The sequence below is a fragment of the Fopius arisanus genome, unplaced genomic scaffold, assembly GCF_000806365.1.
Source record: "Fopius arisanus strain USDA-PBARC FA_bdor unplaced genomic scaffold, ASM80636v1 scaffold00082, whole genome shotgun sequence".
In the NCBI taxonomy this organism is placed as follows: Eukaryota; Metazoa; Arthropoda; class Insecta; order Hymenoptera; family Braconidae; genus Fopius; species Fopius arisanus.
In genome coordinates, this window is record NW_011887821.1 from 370,850 (window position 1) to 377,480 (window position 6,631).

A 6,631-nucleotide genomic window follows, 5' to 3' on the forward strand; every position below is an offset into this window, starting at 1 on the left:
AAATAATTTGGAAACATTTAGAAAACCATTTCCAGAATTTGGAAACAAATAGTTTATTAGTTATTAATAAAAAACTGTTGGACCGTATAGTTAGCGAACATTGACCCAAATTTAATAAAAACCACCTCAATCGATGGCAAATAATTTGGAAACATTTAGAAAACCATTTCCAGAATTTGGAAATAAATAGTTTATTAGTTATTAATAAAAAACTGTTGGACCGTATAGTTGGCGAACATTGACCCAAATTAAATAAATACCACATCAAGCGATACTAAATGATAGTGAAAAGCTTATTCTTATTTGGGAATTTGATAGAAAATAAATAAATAATAAAAAACAAATTTTATGCATAATGGAGTCCGAATGGATCACGTGATTCTGTCTCTATGCCGCCCCGACCATCTGTCCCATTGAATTGGAGTAGAGCAACACAACTAAACTCTGGAAATGGTTTTCTAAATGTTTCCAAATTATTTGCCATCGATTGAGATGGTTTTTATTAAATTTGGGTCAATGTTCGCCAACTATACGGTCCAACAGTTTTTTATTAATAACTAATAAACTATTTGTTTCCCAATTATGGAAATGGTTTTCTAAATGTTCCCAAATAATTTCCCATTGATTGAGATGGTTTTTATTAAATTTGGATCAATGTTTGCCAACTATACGGTCCAGACTCGGTCACCCCATGACGTCACCCCATGACTCTAGAGAACGAATGAACAATACGGCAGGCATTATTATAGTTTACTTGTTTTTTGGTGTAAAAACGATTTTCCAAATACTAATAAGGTTTTCATTATCATTTCCAAATAATTTTCCATCGATTGGGGTGGTTTTTTAACATTAAATTTGGGTTAATGTTCGCCAACTATACGGACCAACAGCTTTTTATTAATAACTAATAAACTATTTGTTTCCAAATTCTGGAAATGGTTTTCTAAATGTTTCCAAATTATTTGCCATCGATTGAAGTGGTTTTTATTAAATTTGGGTCAATGTTCGCTAACTATACGGTCCAACAGTTTTTATTAATAACTAATAAACTATTTGTTTCCAAATTCTGGAAATGGTTTTCTAAATGCTTCCAAATTATTTCCTAATTATTCGATTCATTGTTTTTTCAAAATATGTAACTTGTTCGCCAAGTATACGCTGGTCCCGGGTGGGGGGATTTTCGTGGGGATGAATGAACCTGTAATTACGTTAGAAGAACGCCTAGAACCCCTACATTTCACCAAGGTGAATTCTCCAATGATCGTTTGAGGAAAAATATGGCGGCTGAATCACTCCGACAAAAATCATTAGGACACACTCCCCACATTTTACACATCCACTTTTCACTCGCGACATCCAATTACCGGCCCGTGAACATAATTATCATATTTTTCGCGATTTTCCCCAGAAGGATTCGATACAGTGAACGTCCGTAATTTATGTCCGCGAGGACGAAGTGATCAGCTGCCATTTTTAGTGAAACTAAAATTAGGTAGATGGCGATAGTGGGGCCTCTCAATCTCGGAGAGGCAAAAATGAGTTTCACGGCAGAAGTGAACAGGAGCATACGAAGAAGGGGCACTTTTGGGGGGATAATTTTACGATACTAATAAATGGGGTTGGGAGAGAAAATGGCTAATTTAGGGGTTAGATAGATGTGTGAGGGTAGAGCATGGGTGTAAGGGTGAAACTGGGATTGAGAAAGGGGTATGGTATAAACATGGCTTTTGTAAGCATGGTTGAGGGTGGAATGAAGAGATAAAAATGGGAAGGATGCTTTAACGTAAATTGGTGGGTTTTAGCGGGAAGGGAGAGGGGAAGTGACGGGTAAAAATTGGGGTGAGAGTAAAAAGAGATGAAAAATAGAATACTTCCGGGTAAAATGGGGAGTTTTTCCAATCTGACTAGCCCATTTCCAGGATGCCCGAAGGGGTTAAAAAATGTCTCTACAAGTTGTGACCTTGGCCGGGGAATTAAATATATTAATTCCCGGTGAAGACACGATGTTGAGGGGATAAATGGGTAATTTACGAATTCAATAATTTTATCCAAGAATTTACTGGGGGAGGGACCTGAAATGATAATGGGGGGGAGGTGAATAATTACTCGGGTGGGATAAGATAGAGAAATACCGTATATTCTGATAAATGGTTGGACGTTTAAATGTAACAATTCTCACAGTATAATTCCAGGCCTTTTCTTAACAATTAATTAAGGGTCTGGGGTAAGGCCAGTCAGCTTACGACACACCGGTATATGATAATAATAATAATCAGAAAAAAAATATAAAGAAAAAGAACAAAAGAAAGGGGGAGGGGGAAGTTAAATAATTGAAAAGAGGGGAGAAGTTAGGGGAACGATTGAATGATCACTAAAAAATAGGGGGATTATTATTGCACTAAAAATATTCCACCACACATGAACTAATAATTATTAAATTTAGAGGCTCACCGTTGGGGGGAAATATTATTACAGGGGTTCCGTGGATATTTGTTGGGGCGGGAAAGGTACTGAAGGATACTCACGGGAATGGTGGCTACTCTAATCCTTCCAAGAAGACACGGCAAACTCCTCCGACAATTACTCCACCAGAGCCGTTCCTCCCCGATCGTCACTCCCGGGTTTTCCTCCACAATTAAACTCTCCGAACTCTCTTCAACACAATACTCTCCGCAAAATACTCTCTCCAAAATCACTCCAACAATCTCCTCAAATTATCTCCTCAGAATATTCTCCAAACATTTTCCAAACACAATCTCTTACGCACGGGGCAGCTGTATAGCGAGTGATGGCTTCTCCATCCTCGTTATTCTTCTTCCTCGATTATCGGTGATAATCGGGATCAATCGGGGACACTCGTTATCGGGTGTCGTCGTCCTAATTATTCGTCGTTCCGGGATTTCTTTCTCTTCCGGGGTCACGTGGTGAGTGACGTCTCCGTGGGGGGTTTTCTCATTCTCTCGATGATGGCGTTCTCAGCGGCGTGAGTGTAGTGATGGCGGAGGGCGCGGGGCAAGGGGAAGGAATGTTTCGGGAGTGGGAACCAACGATGACAGGTTTTATAACCTCGTCTATTCCTTTTGCTTACTTTACTTGAATCTAATAAAAAGTTACGATTAGGGGGCAGGGGAGGGGCTAAAAAAAGGACCTCATCACAAAGTATGAATAAATCGATTCAGGGGATGATTCTCAATCGATTTGTGTCTATCAATTGCGACCCCATTTTTTCACCCTCACTAAGCCATTTCCAAGATGGCCCAAGGGTCAAAAAGAATACCTCTATAGATATGGATAAATCGACTCAGGATGGGATTCTGAGTCGATCTGTACCTATAAATTTCGACCCTGTTTTTTAACACTCATTACACATTTAATAAATATCGGTCGACTGTATTCACCCTCACTATCTCATTTCCAAGGTGGCGGAGAGAATTAATTCGGGTTTCAGAATCGAATGAGTGGGCAACGTAGGCCGTGATGATGAGATGACTGTATCATGGTGAAATTGGGATTGATGGTGGGATGAGTGCATTGGAAAAAATGAGTGGTTGAGGGAGGGATGACTATATCAGGGTGAAATGGGGGCTGATGGAGGATTGAGTGCAAGGCAAAAAATGAGGGGTTGATGCTGGGATGAGCATGTCGAGGTGAAACGGGACCTGTTCGAATATTGCAGGTTGAAAAAGCTGTCGCTCATCATAGGATGCGATGCAAATTCACAGTGTGAATGTGGTGTGAAGCAGTAAGAAATGCAACGACAGGGGAACCGCGCTCCTTGAATACATGGCAAACGCGGACCTGGAAATCCTGAATAGGGGTTCTTCTCTCACGTTTGTCACATCACGTCAATGCGTCATCGACATCACCATGTGTGATAGACGATTGGCGCAGAGATGTGCTGACTGTAGAGTAGACCCAGAGGACACACTCTCCGATCACCGGCACATCAGATTCAGCATTGAAGGCAGTGCTACGCTACAGCAGGAGCCCACACGCAGAAATCCGAAGGTTACAAACTGGTGCACTTTTGAAAGGGCCCTAGAGGAAAGACTGAGCACGGGACGCGTCAGGCCCTGCAACGTGGACAGGTTAGAGGAGGAGGTGGACAGAATCCACGGAGCTCTAACCGACGCCTTTCAGGCGGCATGCCCAGCCAGACCATGCAAGCAAGGGCAAAGTAGCATGGTGGAGTCGGGAGCTGGACAGGCTGAGGGACCAGTCTAGAAGACTCTGGAACCGTGCCTACAGCTGCAAAAGGGCTAAAGACTGAACTCTGTACAGAAATGCACAGAGGGAGTACAAGAGACTCATTAAGAAATCGAAGGAGACCGCCTGGTGAGCTTTCTGCGAAGAGCTACAGGCGCCACAGGTGGCCAAGCCCCGCAGAATGTTCTCGGGGGGTCCCACATAAAGGCTGGGCAGAATCACACTGGCAAGTGGGGAGGGGAGAAATACAGGAGTCTGGGCTCGGATGCGATCTACCCGATGCTCCTGCAGAGAGGAGGGCCGCTGCTCCTCCACAGGCCACTACTAGCACTGGAGAGAAGGGACAAGGGTAAGAAAATATACATCTACTCATACAGCAGACGAGCGCTGAGGGCACTACTCAAATATGGATGCTGCTCGCGGCTAGCAAACGAATGCATAGAGCTGATGGAGGAAATCGCCGCTCACAATCGGCTAGAAGTGGCATGGACTCCAGGCCACGCTGGCATCACTGGCAACATAAAGGCAGATGCGCTAGCAAGAAAGGGATGTCGGAGTGTTCCGCCGGAGGCACGAGACTATGTAGGCCCACACACCGACTACATAAAGGATCTAATTCAGGAACGTGTGGAGAGGAGGCTTGGAGCTGTTGCTCAGAACTGGGGGCCAGACACGCAAGAACCCTCCTACAAATACCTACGAAAAAGCTGGCAGAGACGCTACTGAGCCTGAGCAGGGATAAGCTCCGCTCGCGGGTGGGACTTATTACCGGTCACTGCCCTCTGGCCATCCTGATATATCAGGACCGTCTAAGTAATAACACAAAGTCAAAAAAGTTCGTTCAAAATTATTTATAAATATTTTTGTTCAATTAATTTCGCGGTGTTAAAAATTCTTAAAAATGTTTATAGTTGAATGAGTTAGGTTGCAGTTTGAATGAGTATAGATAACATCACGAAAAAACTTTTGTGAAAAAATTTTTGCAAGTCGAGGTTTTATTGTATGATCATATTTTCCCAAAAAATATTCTCAGTTTGATTCACAAAGCAATACGTGAAATGAAAAAGACGCCAAGCACGTCGTTCACAAATGATATTGATTAGAGGGATTTAAGATCTGGAGTGACTGAGTCCAGTAATGTAAATGAATGGAAAGGCCGCCATTGGAAACGCTAAAGAAGAAAAAGTCCCCTACAAATTGCCGGCTTGAAAAAACACATAGCTGATACATGTTGTCATATGCCCGTGTGTGAGCTGAATTTTATTTATGTGCGAGCACTCTTAAATTAACGATCTTGACGAAACTAGCGCCACCAACGGTAACTAGCTTCGCCAATTGCCAATTCGATTTTCGGAAAAAAGTCCACTTGGCGCAGCTGCTCTTCTGTGTATATCTCCAAAAATACACATATGGGCAATTGAATAGCTCATATATGGGCAATTGAATAGCTCATATATGGGCATCGAAGTTCTAGAAAGCAACAACAAATTCCGGAGAAAATATTGTACATTCTCCGAAATTAATTCAAAATTTGGTGACATAGTCACTTCAAAAATATTCGATTGTAAACTATCCTGAATGAACGGTCAATCGTGAAATTAACTGCAAATCATATACTTTAATATTATATTAATTTGAATCAAGTGAGAATTTTGACTATTCCAGGTCAGTAATGTTACAATCCAATGATGAAGTAGTGATGCGTTCTTCCCTAATGAATTGATCGGTAACGATCGGTATTTCGCATGAAGGACCCCAGAGTGACACAGTGTCAACTAAAATATGTCTTTGATTAATTACCGTTTTCCTTCTCGACACTGTGTTATACATTACCTTATGATGGAACGTGCCAAAGGTGACTGATTTACACCAAAGCCGGGCGCGCCAAGTGGACTTTTTTCCGAAAATCGAATTGGCGATTGGCAAAGCTAGTTACCGTTGGTGGCGCTAGTTTTGTTAAGATCGTTAATTTAAAAGTGCTCGCACATAAATGAAAGTCAGCTGACACATGGGCATATGACAACATGTATCAGCTATGTGTATTCTCAAGGCGGCAATTTGTAGAGAGCTTTTTCTTCCTTAGCGTTTCTAATGGCGACCTTTCCATTCATTTACCTTACTGGACTCAGTCAGTTGAGATGTTAAATCCCTCTAATCAATATGATTTGGGAACGACATGATTGGCGTCTTTTTCATTTCATGTATTTTTTTGTGAATAAAACTGAGAATATTTTTTGGGAAAATATTAACATCCCTGGGGAGTAAGGTGCCCCGTATTTACAGGGCAGTTACGGGGCAGTTACGGGGCAGACATGGGGCAGCTATTTACGGGTTTAAAAGGCATAAAAGTTATTAAAAAACAATGTAAGCGTGTATAAATTAATTAAAAGGTGATATTTGCAATGTTAATTTCATGAAAAATGAT